This window comes from Anolis carolinensis, unplaced genomic scaffold (assembly GCF_035594765.1).
Source record: "Anolis carolinensis isolate JA03-04 unplaced genomic scaffold, rAnoCar3.1.pri scaffold_11, whole genome shotgun sequence".
Lineage (NCBI taxonomy): Eukaryota > Metazoa > Chordata > Lepidosauria > Squamata > Dactyloidae > Anolis > Anolis carolinensis.
Window position 1 is genome coordinate 6,535,419 of NW_026943822.1, and position 14,534 is coordinate 6,549,952.

The 14,534-nt window shown below is 34.7% G+C and overlaps 1 long non-coding RNA gene across 1 annotated transcript; it reads left to right on the forward strand.

Annotated features, from left to right (window-relative positions):
- Positions 1-5,412: 5,412 nt before the first annotated feature.
- On the forward strand, positions 5,413-14,020 carry LOC134293983 (uncharacterized). The gene is made up of 3 exons (XR_010000954.1): positions 5,413-6,019; positions 6,750-6,871; positions 13,102-14,020. It is a non-coding gene; the product is annotated as an uncharacterized LOC134293983 (long non-coding RNA).
- The last annotated feature ends 514 nt before the right edge of the window (positions 14,021-14,534 follow it).

Below are 14,534 nucleotides of genomic sequence, written 5' to 3' on the forward strand. Positions count from 1 at the left end.
AATATATATTATAGATAATATGTGACATATATTTGTGTGTTTTATAATGAAATAAGTTATATACGTGTAATAATAACATGTGCCATCGATGCCTATGTAAAACCGATATAAAAATTGTCCTTGTGGAGAGAAACGGCTGGGTATAAATAAACATCATAATAAATAATAATGTAATAAATAGATGTGTTGTCGAAGGCTTTCATGGCCGGATTCACTGGGTTGCTATTTTCCCGAGGATCCTCACAACCTCTGAGGATGCCTGCCATAGATGTGGGCGAAACGTCAGGAGAGAATGCTTCCGGAACATGGCCAGGCCGCCCGGAAAACTCACAGCAACCCAATAATGTATAGATATCGATTGTAGATTTATATGGTTGTTGTGTGTTTTCCGGACTGTCTGGCCAAATTCCAGAAGCATTCTCTCCTGACGTTTCACCCACATCTATGGAAGGCATCCTATATATGCCTGCTATAGATGTGGGCGAAACGTCAGGAGAGAATGCTTCTGGAATTTGGCCAGACAGCCCGAAAATATACAACCACCCTGTGATTCTGGCCATGAAAGCCTTCCATCGACAACACACCGATTTTATATGTTATTATGTTTTAAATGTACCTTGTTGTTGTATTTTGTGGTGTATTTTGGGTTTGGTCCCCATGTGAGCCGTCCCAGTCCCTTGGGGAGATGGGGCAGGATACAAGAATAAAGTTATTATTATTATTATTATTATTATTATTATTATTATTATTATTGACACAACAACATTGCATGACACAGCAAATAAAACAGATATGCTGGAATTATTATTATTATTATTATTGACACAACGACATTGCATGACACAGCAAACAAGACAGATATGCTGGATTTATTATTGTTGTTGTTATTATTATTATTATTATTATTATTATTATTATCTGTATCGTTGGAGTCGATTGGGGTAAATTGTAGGAGTGATGCAGATATCCGACCTGGATCAGGATCTGGATCTTGTTAACAGCTTGCTTGCTTACTTTAACTTTGCTTGTAATGTGGATTGTATGCTTTATGTGTGTGTTAAATGTGTATAAATGTTTTGATACGATTATTGATCGCACATGAAAGATGGGATTTGTGACTGTTTAAATCGTTACCACATTTACCTCTCTAAACGAAATGTTAATTGTATTATTAATATTACTATTAATTGTAGTATTCGTGATATTAATTAATATTAATATTAAATGCATTATTGGTATTATTATTACTATTGATTTTGTTCTTAATATTAATGTGAATTGTATTATTAATATTACTATATTAATGTTAGTATTCGTGATATTAATTAATATTAATATTAAATGCATTATTGGTATTATTATTACTATTTATTTTATTCTTAATACTAATGTGAATTGTATTATTAATATTACTATTGATTTTAGTATTCGTGATATTAATTCATATTAATATTAAATGCATTATTGGTATTAATATTACTATTGATTTTATTATTAATATTAATATGAATTGTATTATTAATATTACTATTAATTTTAGTATTCGTGATGTTAATTAATATTAACATTAAATGCATTATTGGTATTATTATTACTTTTGATTTTATTATTAATACTAATATGAACTGTATTATTAATATTACTATTAATTTTAGCATTCGTGATATTAACTAATATTAATATTAAACGCATTATTGGTATCATTACTACTATTGATTTTATTATTAATATTAATGTGAATTGTATTGTTAATATTACTATTAATTTTAGTATTCGTGATATTAATTAATATTAACATTAAATGCATTATTGGTATTATTATTACTTTTGATTTTATTATTAATACTAATATGAACTGTATTATTAATATTACTATTAATTTTAGCATTCGTGATATTAACTAATATTAATATTAAACGCATTATTGGTATCATTACTACTATTGATTTTATTATTAATATTAATGTGAATTGTATTGTTAATATTACTATTAATTTTAGTATTCATGATATTAATATTAACATTAAATGCATTATTGGCATTACTATTACTATTGATTTTATTATTAGTATTAATGTGAATCGTATTGTTAATATTACTATAAAATTTAGTATTTGGTGATATTAATTAATATTCATATTAAATGTATTATTAGCATTAGAGTCATAGAATCATAGAACGATAGAGTTGGAAGAGACCTGGTGAGCCATCCTGTCCAACCCGATTCTGCCAAGAAGCAGGAAAATCGCCTTGAAAGAACCCCCTACAGATGGCCATCCAGCCTCTGCTTCAAAGCCTCCAAAGTAGGAGCCTTCACCACACTCTGGGGCAGAGAGTTCCACTGCTGAACAGCTCTCTATCTCTCTCACACACAGAGTCAGGAAGTTCTTCCTCGTGTTCAGGTGGAATCTCCTTTATTTCCTGTCATTTGAAGCCATTGTTCCATTGCATCCTAATCTCCAGGGCAAGAGAAAGAAAGCCTACTCCTTCCTCCCTATGACTTTCCCTCCTTCACATCTTGTCTCCTCTCTCTTCTGCAGGCTAAACATGCCCATTTTACAATTACTATTAATTTTATTATTAATATCTGTTGAAATTAATATCAACGTTCATATCAATATCAATAACAGACTTAATAGAATTATTGATAGTAACATTAAAAATAAAATTCATGGCATTATTAATATTATGATCAATAGGTAAAGGTAAAGGTTTTTCCCCTGACGTTAAGTCCAGTTATGTCTGACTCTGGGAGTTGGTGCTCATCTCCATTTCCAAGCCGAAGAGCCGGCGTTGTCCGTAGACACCTCCAAGGTCATGTGGCCGGCATGACTGCATGGAGCGCCCTTACCTTCCCGCCTGAGCGGTACCTATTGATCTACTCACATTGGCATGTTTTCGAACTGCTAGGCTGGCAGGAGCTGGGGCTAACAGCGGGCGCTCATTCCACTCCCGGGATTTGAACCTGGGACCTTTCAGTCTGCAAGTTCAGCAGCTCAGCGCTTTAACACACTGCGCCACCACCAGGGCCCCCATAATTACTATTATCAATAGTAATGTTATTATTTATAACATTAATATTATTGGTATTATCGGTAATAATAATAGCAAAAAAACAGAAAACGGTGATGCCTTTCTTGTGTCAACTTGCACTTTTTAGTTGGACTAAAAAAAAAAAAAAAAAAAGACGGCGCTCCATGCAGTCATGCCTGTGGCCACCTGACCTTGGAGGCGTCTATGAACAACGCCGGCTCTTCGGCTTAGAAATGGAAATGAGCACCAACCCCGAGAGACGGATACGACTAGACTTAATGTCAGGGGGAAACCTTTACTTAAAAGAGAGAGAGAGACTGGGTTGCTGTGAGTTTTCCATGTTCCAGAAGCATTCTCTCCTGACGTTTCTCCCACATCTATGGCAGGCATCCCCAGAGGTGGTGAGGTCTGTTGGGAAACTAGGCAAGTGGGGTTTGTATATACCCCTGTGGGATGGTGTCCAGGGTGGGAGAAAGAGTTAGACTTATTGTGGATTTGGGAATGTGTTGGATTTCTCTTCAAAGTCGTCCTTCCCGACAATGAGGATTCATGGCATTTAGGGTTGAAATCGGGAAGCACCGAAAGACCAAAAGACAGTATAGATTCCTTTGTAAAATTAAGCCTATGGTTCTCATCCATAGGTTACATGCACCCTTTAAGAGCTATGAGAGTGATTTCAGAAATAAGGAAATACAGTAAATACATTTCTCTTCCAACTCTATCGTTCTATGATTCTATGACTCTAATGCTAATAAAACATTTAATATTAATATTAATTAATATCACGAATACTAAAATTAATAGTAATATTAATAATACAATTCATATTAATATTAATAATAAAATCAATAGTAATAATAATACCAATAATGCATTTAATATTAATGAATTAATATCACGAATACTAAAATCAATAGTAATATTAACAATACAATTAACATTAATATTAAAATCAATAGTAATAGTAATACCAATAATGCATTAATGTTAATATTAATTAATATCACGAATACTAAAATTAATAGTAATATTAATAATAAAATTCACATTAATAATAAAATCAATAGTAATAGTAGTACCAATAATGCATTTAATGTTAATATTAATTAATATCACGACTACTAAAATTAATAGTAATATTAACAATACAATTAACATTCATATTAATATTAATAATAAATCAATAGTAATAGTAATACCAATAATGCATTTAATGTTAATATGAATTAATATCACGAATACTAAAATTAATAGTAATATTAATAATAAAATTCACATTAATAATAAAATCAATAGTAATAGTAGTACCAATAATGCATTTAATGTTAATATTAATTAATATCACGACTACTAAAATTAATAGTAATATTAACAATACAATTAACATTCATATTAATATTAATAATAAATCAATAGTAATAGTAATACCAATAATGCATTTAATGTTAATATGAATTAATATCACGAATACTAAAATTAATAGTAATATTAATAATACAATTCACATTGATATCAATAGTAATAATACCAATAATGCATTTAATGTTAATATTTACGAATTTAGCACCAAAATATCACAATATATTGAAAACATTGACTACAAAAATGCCTTGGATAATCCAGAACCTTGGATAAGCGAGACTCTACTGTAGTCATATAATGATGGAATTATTATTACTGTATTTTCGAATTTAGCACCAAAATATCACGATATATTGAAAACAATGACTACAAAAATGCCTTGGATAATCCAGAACCTTGGAGAAGCGAGACTCTACTGTATTTACGAATTTAGCACCAAAATATCACGATATATTGAAAACATTGACTACAAAAATGCCTTGGATAATCCAGAACCTTGGATAAGCGAGACTTTACTGTAGTCATATAATGATGGAATTATTATTACTGTATTTTCGAATTTAGCACCAAAATATCACGATATATTGAAAACAATGACTACAAAAATGCCTTGGATAATCCAGAACCTTGGAGAAGCGAGACTCTACTGTATTTACGAATTTAGCACCAAAATATCACGATATATTGAAAACAATGACTACAAAAATGCCTTGGATAATCTAGAACCTTGGAGAAGCGAGACTCTACTGTAGTCATATAATGATGGAATTATTATTACTGTATTTTCGAATTTAGCACCAAAATATCACGATATATTGAAAACATTGACTACAAAAATGCCTTGGATAATCCAGAACCTTGGAGAAGCGAGACTCTACTGTATTTACGAATTTAGCACCAAAATATCACGATATATTGAAAACATGGACTACAAAAATGCCTCGGATAATCCAGAACCTTGGAGAAGCGAGACTCTGTTTACGAATTTAGCACCAAAATATCACGATATATTGAAAACATGGACTACAAAAATGCCTTGGATAATCCAGAACCTTGGAGAAGCGAGACTCTGTTTACGAATTTAGCACCAAAATATCACGATATATTGAAAACATGGACTACAAAAATGCCTTGGATAATCCAGAGGCTTGGAGAAGCGAGACTCTACTGTAGTCATATAATGATGGAATTATTATTAATAGTAATAATGGAATTAATATTATTCGTAGCAATCTCGCTTTATTTTTGTCCCGCCTTTCTCCCCATAGGGACTCAAAGCGACTAACGGTGACATAGATTTGGTCATGAAGCCGAAATAATCCGGGATCAAGAAAAGGGGAGTGCAGCTTTCTCCTCCTTTCCCTTCTTATCTCAGGCTAGATCTACACTGTATTATATCCCAGGATGGGATCCATAGATTATTATCTGCTTTGAACTGGATTATAGGAGTCTACGATGCCAGATAATCTGGGATATAGACCAGTGTAGATCCAGCCCCAAAAGGCTCTGGAGTTGGGACCCGGCGGAAGAAGAGCTGTCCAGGGTCCTGAACCCGATTTCCTTGGAAAAGGACGTCTTGCCTGGGAAAAGCGGGCAGGAAGGAAATCCTATCAGGATTTCAATGGTAAGTGTGGGCCTGCTTCTAGCCAATGAGACAGTCAAGTTAATTAGGATTGCTGTTGTTGTTGTTGTGTGCCTTCAAGTCGTTTCAGACTTTGGGCGAGCTTAAGTCTAAAATGTATTCATTTATTATTTATTTATTTATTTATTTATTATTTTTATTTATTTGCGACATTTATATACCGCCCTTCTCACCCCGAAGGGGACTCAGGGCGGTTTACAAGTATATATACATACAATATATTATATTATACAACTATATTGCAATATTATTAGTAATAATGCATGTAATATAAATATACAATTATAATAGTGAATTATAATTATTATTACATTGTATTACAACATAATATTATTATTAATATTAATATTATATATATTCATGTGTGTGTGTGTGGGTGCATCAATTTATTTTATTATTTATTCCATTACAGTAGAGTCTCACTTATCCAATATAAATGGGCCGGCAGAATGTTGGATAAGCGAAATTAGGCCCACTTGGGTAGGACATGGTTGCTGCATTATGTGTCCTTCCATGACAATTAAAGTGGGATAGCCATCATCATCATCATCATCATCATCATCACCATCATCATCATCATATTTATTATTTCAAGGAAGCTAGAATTAGTTTTGCCAAAAGATGGAAGCAAAAGGAAACACCGAATATGGACAAATGGCTGCAGAAAGTGAAAGAGATAAAGGATATGGACAAACTAACTTTTTTATTAAAGAAAAATACAGGGACTCCGATAAGATATACAGACTGGACTAAAGTAGAAGAATTCGAAAGAAAAAGAAGTTGAAGGATAAGTGTTAAAGAACAGAAGGACGAAACCTTTTCGTACCTCTCTCCGTAAGTTTTTTTGTAAAGCAAAGAATCAATGACTAAGCCAATAATAAAGGACAACATCTCTTTTTTTTAGGGTTTGTCCCTACTATCACAGAAAAAGAGGCTGATTCAATATTGTTTTCTTTTGTATCACCCTCCTTCGTTTATATAGATTGGGAAGATGGAAGTCATTTTTATCATTTTTATTATATCTTTTTTTTCTTTTCTTTTTCTTTTTTCTAATTTTTTATTTTTTATATTTTTATATTATATATATATACAGTAGAGTCTCACTTATTCAACATAAATGGGCCGGCAGAATGTTGGATAAGCGAATATGTTGGAGAATAAGGAGGCATTAAGGAAAAGCCTATTAAACATCAAATTAGGTTATGATTTTACAAATGAAGCACCAAAACATCATGTTTTACAACAAATTTGGCAGAAAAAGTAGTTCAATATGCAGTAATGCTATGTAGTAATGACTGTATTTAAGAATTTAGCACCAAAATATCACGATATATTGAAAACATTGACTACAAAAATGTGTTGGATAATCCAGAACGTTGGATAAGCGAGTGTTGGATAAGTGAGACTCTACTGTATTTATTTATTTATTTATGACATATATATCCCGCCCATCTCACCCCCCGAAGGGGACCCAGAGCGGCTTACAAATAATATTTACATACAGTGTATTATATCATTTGCACAGCACAACACTAGCACTATAGACCAGCACTAGCTGTGCCCGGCCAAGTCTGGTGGTCTGGGAAATAAAGTATTGAGGAATTGGTGGTAGTTCAGGTAAAGGGTAAACATTTTCCCCTGACTCTGTGGGTTGGTGCTCATCTCCATTTCTAAGCCGAAGAGCCGGCGTTGTCCGTAGACTCCTCCAAGGTCACGTGGCATGACTGCATGGAGCGGCGTTACCTTCCCACCGGAGCAGTACCTATTGATCCACTCACATTTGTATGGGTTGGAAGAAGCTAGGGCTAACAGTGGGGGCTCTCTCCGCTCCCCCAATTCAAACCTGCTGCCTGTTTATGCTGGATAAGTGAGACTCTGCTGTATATTGATAATCTTATATTATCTGCTTAGAACTGGATTATATGAGGCCCCTTCTTCACAGCTGTATAAAATGCACACTGAAGTGGATTATATGGTAGTGTGGAGTCAAGATCATCCAGTGCAAAGCAGATAATATCAGATTATAAATGGGTTATATAGCTGTGTGGAAGGGCCTTGAGTCTACACTGCCATATAATCCAGTGCAAATTAGATAATCTGTGGAAGAGGCCTAAATCTGCCTGTCCCCTAACTGAACCCTGGCTGTCCCTTGGCTGAGTTGGTTGCTAGGAGACCAAGTGGGCAGAGATTAGCCCTCTAAACTGGCAGCAATTGGATAAAAACAATTATTGCTCTCCCTCTAATTAGGACTTTATTTTTCTTTTCTTTTTGTTGTATCAACCTAGAGGCATGGATGATGGGTTGTGTTGTCAAATTTCGAGGTTGGGGGGCCTGTAGTTTTGTTGTTTTGTCCGGTGCCCTGATTCCATCACTCTTTTATATATATAGATATGGCACCACACCACTAGACTGTAATATTACTAGTAATATTACATGTAATAAATAATTAATATTATTTATTACATGTAATGTTACTGGTAATATTCTGAAATATTCCGCACTTTGGCCCAGATCCGTGTATTCATCTCCTGTTTTTAACATTTTATTTTGTATGTTGACCTTTTATGACTGTTTTATTGATGCTGATGAGTTATTGTTGAGTAACTTGTTTTATTGTATTGTTATTATACTGTTGTGTTTGGGCATGGCCCCATGTAAGCCGCCCCAAGTCCCTTTGGGGAGATGGGGCAGGGTATAAGAATAAAATTATTATTATTATTGTATTATTATTAATATTATATTGCATTACATTATAATATTATTATCAATATTACATGTATATATAATATATTCGTTATTATTTATTACTGTAAATTATATTGTATATTATATACAATATTTATATATATATATATATATACACATACAGTAGAGTCTCACTTATCCAACATAAACAGGCCAGCAGAACGTTGGATAAGCGAATATCTTGGATAATAAGGATAGATTAAGGAAAAGCCTATTAAACATCAAATTACATGATGATTTTACAAATTAAGCACCAAAACATCATGTTTTACAAGAAATTGACAGAAAAAGCAGTTCAATGCACAGCAATGTTATGTAGTAATTACTGTATTTACGAATTTATCACCAATGTATAGAAATGATTGAGTACAAAAACATTGACTACTAAAAGGCTGACTGTGTTGGATAATCCAGAATGTTGGATAAGCGAATGTTGGATAAGTGAGACTCTAGTGTGTGTGTGTGTGTGTGTGTATATATATAATAATATATAATATATATGTAATATATATATAATAACATATAATATATAATTAATATTGTTATATGGTATTATTATTAGTATTATCACATTATAATACGATTATCAATATTATATGTATCTACATTATATTATATAAATTAATACATTATATATATATATATATATATATATAATAGAGAGTAAATATTAAATGTAATAATAATAATAAGATCAGAGTGAAATAATAAATGTATTATTAATAATAAAAATAGAGTAAAATAAATGTAATAGTAGCAACAATAATAGAGAAAAATAATAAATGTAATAATACCAATAATAATAGAGAAAAATAATAAATGTACCATATATTCTCGAGTATAAGTTGACCCAAATATAAGCCAACCAGGACCCTCACCCGAGTATAAGCCGAGGGGGGCTTTTTCAGTCTTAAAAAAGGGCTGAAAAACTAGGCTTATACTCAAGTATATACAGTATTTAATAAGTTTGCTCAAGGTAGGAGTGGGAGCAATAGAATCCCACCCGGAAATTGCTAGGAGCAGTTTGTTGCTTCAGATAATCCCAGTTGTGACATTTGGGGATTCTTCCTTGGGTTTCCTATGGAGATTGCCACGACAAACACTTAAAACTTCAATTTTCTGTTATTGGTGGCACACCTTTGATGGGAAATTCTTTCTGGGCATTAGGCCTGTTTGCTTCTTCCAACATATAAAGGGAGGAAGAGAGGTGGAGAAAAAAAGGAAGACTGCAATGCTTTTATTTATTTATTATTTATTTATTTACAGCATTTATATTCCACCCTTCTCACCCCGAAGGGGACTCAGGGCGGATCACATTACACATAAAGGCAAACATTCAATGCCTTTTAACATAGAACAAAGACAAGACAAACATAGGCTCCGAGCGGGCCTCGAACTCATGACCTTCTGGTCAGAGTGATTCATTGCAGCTAGTTTCAGCTGGCTTGCTCTCCAGCCTGTGCCACAGCCCGGGCTGTGAATATCTGCCTTCTATTTTAGCACGAAGTTTTCATGGCTATCAACCCACTTTGTCAATGGAGTGCAGAGTGACATATTTATATCCACCCTCTCAGCAGATTCTGGAAACATCACCACATTTGTTTTGCTTTGTTCAGTTTGCTAGAAACCTTTTTATTTCCCCAAGCTTCATTTGGTTTGTGTTGAACACTGTTATTACGGTTCATTGTAGCTCATTTTGTTCTGATTTTGTATTCCCACTCCCATAGAAAATATGTAAACTATGTGCACACATGTATTTATGCACTTCCCCATTGACAGAGCAGAGGTATGTCTCAAATAATTCTTAAGGAAGTCTAATTATCTTCGTTAATACAGATAATGTCGCTAATAGAACAAGAGAAGGATGTGCTTTAGGACTGCATGTTGTTTTTATGAGGATGGCTCTGCCCTCAATTCTGCCTTATGCTGAATAATCAAGTAGGAGTTATGAGTTTGTGAGCAGATTTCTTTGGGAATGTGGGAACCTAGTGACATAAGGGAGAGTCGATGAGCAAAACAAAGTAAAAAGTAAATAAAAAAATAAAAGTTCAGAGTCTCAGTCTCATAGGACAGTTGAGGAGCCCCTAGTGGTGCAATGGGTTAAACCCTTGTGCCGGCAGGACTGCTGACCTGAAGGCTGGATTGCTGACCTAAAGGTTGCCGGTTCAAATTCAACCCAGGGAGAGTACGGATGAGCTCCCTCTGTGTTGCACCTCAGCACTGGTTCAACTTGCTCTTAACACACACTCCAAGGTTTAAACAGTTTATTGATAAAAGATAGCAAAGTCTGAATAAGAACAGTAAAGAAAGCAAACTTCCAAATACAATGGCAGTCAGTAAAAGGCAATATAATTCAGAGGTAAAAGCAATTTGCAGAATATCGTCCCAAGTCTCTGATATAGGAAATTAGTCGTGAAAAACAAGGCAAAATGAACCCCAAAGTAAAATCCAAAACACAGATTCCAGGCATGAATATAAACGAGAATCCTTTTCCATGAGCTTAGACAAGGCAGGAGACGTGCTTCCAAAAATCAACGTTGTTTTGTCTGAAATCTTTCCCTGTCTCTCCCATATTTACCCATGTTTACAACCCAGAAAAGCATTTTTCTGTCCTTGAGTTCCCATGCATTTGTTAGCGATTCTGACTCTTGGACGATGAACCTTTAACCTTAACCTTGTATCTCTATCTAAGGAAGACTCCTTTGAGTCGCTGTCAGAGACACCTGGAACTTGTTGATGTTCTAAATCCTGTGAAAGGTCACCCTTATCATTAGTTTCTGTTTCCTCGCTAGCCTTTGGCCCCTCTGACAATTCACAGCCAGAGCATTCAACATTTCCAGCATCAGAGCCTTTGAAATTTCTCTCCTCAGCATTGCTTTGGTCAGCCTGCATAAACCCAAATCCCCCTTCATCATCAGACTGAACCAAAACACTCTGTCAGATCCAGCTCTCCGTACAGGTACACAAGAGAAGCCTCCCACAAGGATGGTCAAAACATCAAAACATCTGGGCAACATCTCCTGGGCAACGTCCTTGCAAACGGCCAATTCTCTCACACCAGAAGCAACTTGCAGTTTCTCAAGTCTTTCCTGACAAAAAAAAGGACAGTTTGTGCATCCTAATGTATGGCTTCATTACATGTTCATCGTTGGCAGAAATGTATCCAATTATCTGGTGATTATGTGGAGAAGTGGATAGTGGTAGTTAAAGAGCACATTCTAAGGATTATTTCTGCGTTTGATTTATTAAAATAGGTTAAAAAAAGGTTTTCCCCTGACGTTAAGTCCAGTTGTGACCGACTCTGGAGGTTGGTGCTCATCTCCATTTCTAAGCCGAAGAGCCGGCGTTGTCCGTAGACACCTCCAAGGTCATGTGGCCGGCATGACTGCATGTAGCGCCGTTACCTTCCTGTTGGAGTGGTACCTATTTATCTACTCACATTGGCATGTTTTCGAACTGCTAGGTTGGTAGGAGCTGTGGCTAACAGCGGACGCTCATTCCGCTCCCGGGATTTGAACCTGGGATCTTTCGGTCTGCAAGTTCAGCAGCTCAGCGCTTTAACACACTGCGCCACCACCAGGGGCCCAAAATATTCCCATCCGAACCCAAGTAACGAAGGTGGATGCATTACTTTTCATTCAACCCTCGTAGTTGGGCAGGTTTGGTAGCTTTACACCAGGGGTCCCCAAACTAAGGCCCGGGGGCCGGATGCATCCCATTGAAGCCATTTATCTGGCCCCCACGGCACAAGGGCAGAAGGGGGTTGGGCTACATGACCCAAGGGGTCTCTTCTTCTCTTACAACCCTTATTATTATTATTATTATTATTATTATTATTATTATTATTATTATTATTATTATTATTAAAAACATTGAGGCAGGGTGGGCATCTGTCAGGGGTGCTTTGCTTGTGCGTTTGGTGCACAAAGGCAGAAGGGGGTTTGACTAAATGGCCCATGGGGTTTCTTCCAACCCTCTTTATTATTATTATTATTATTATTATTATTATTATTATTATTATTATTACTACTATTATTATTAACATTGAGGCTGGGTGGCCATCTGTCAGGGGTGTTTTGCTTGTGCTTTTGGTGGACAAAGGGAGAAGGGGTTTGGACTCAGTGGCCCAAAGAGTCTCTTCCAACCCTCTTTTTTATTATTGTTGTTATTATTTATTTATTTATTATTTATTATTGCTCGGTGGCCAACTGTAGTCCGGCCCTCCAACGGTCCGAAGGATCGTGAACTGGCCCCCTGTTTAAAAAGTTTGGGGACCCCTGCTTTACACATTTAAAATAGGTTTTTTTGTCTTTTTAAAGTGATGGAGAAGATGATGAAGATGATGCCAAAACTACCAGGCCTTGGGAGCTTGGATCCAAGGGATCTTTTTAGTCTTTCTTGCTGCATAAACGATATCAGAGACTGAAGAAATAAAAAGAAAATATAAGAACTTAACATGGCTACAATATGCCCAAATTAAGGAAAAATTTGTGTTAGACAATAAAGTGGGCTTCTGTTCCAATGGAAAATTTTGGGACAAGACACTCCAATCTGATAAGAAAGAAATAACAAAAATCTATGATAAATTACTAGAATGGACAAATGCTACAGAAGAAGTTAAAAGTTGTATGGTAAAATGGGCCCAAAACATTGGACGTTCAATATGTATGACTGAATGGGAAACACTATGGAGGAAAAAAATAAAATATACCTATGCGTGGGATTTAAAAGAAAATTGGTTGAAATCCTTCCACAGGTGGTATATTACACCCAAAAAGTTGGGAGAAATGTATAAGGGAACTCAAAATACCTGCTGGAAATGTAAAAACCACATCGGATCGTATTATCATATTTGGTGGACATGTAATGAGACAGCTATATTTTGGAAAACGATACATTCAGAATCTCAAAAAAACTAGGGAAAAATTTCCGATGAAACCAGAATATTATTTATTAAATTTGACAGACTCAGAAACAAAATTTAATGCAAATGAAGATAAATTATTTACGTATATCAATACAGCTGCAAGGATTATCTATGCAAAACACTGGAAATCACAAGTGATTCCGGGGAAGGAAGAATGGCTCGAGAAAATTGAAGACATTAGAGATATGGATGAGCTAACGTTTTTATTAAAGATGCATAGAGGACAGTCAATAAAAAAGACAGACTGGGAACAATATAAAAAGTATAAGGACAAACAGTAAGAAACAAGCTTTGTTACTGGAGAATTGAATAGGGTATACCAGCACAACCAGGACTTAAAAATAAATAAATAAATAAATAAATAAATAAATAAATAAATAAATAAATAAATGATTATAATTGATCCCCATAAGGGAAGAAGGGAAGTACAATATATGTGTGGGTGTGGGTTTTTTTTCCTTCTTTCTTTCTTTCTTTCTTAGATTTTAAATGATTATTGTTATGTGTTGTGGAAAATTCAATAAAAATTTTATATATATATATATATATATATATATATATATATATATGATATGATATGATATGATATCAGAGACTGGTTGGCTGATCCTTAGTGATTTCCCCCTTGAGCCCGGAGCCATGACTGCTAAGAGGACCAAAGAAATTTGAGGGATTTTGTGGCTGTCCCTATGGCACTTTCTGACAAAACCATGGTTCTGGTGCCCCTGGCAGGCCTGGGCAAGGCCTTCAAATGAGCACTATAAAGTGATCCGACTATAAAGGGGGTCTTGTTGTTGCAGCCAGACTCTGATTGCAGGTGTATGT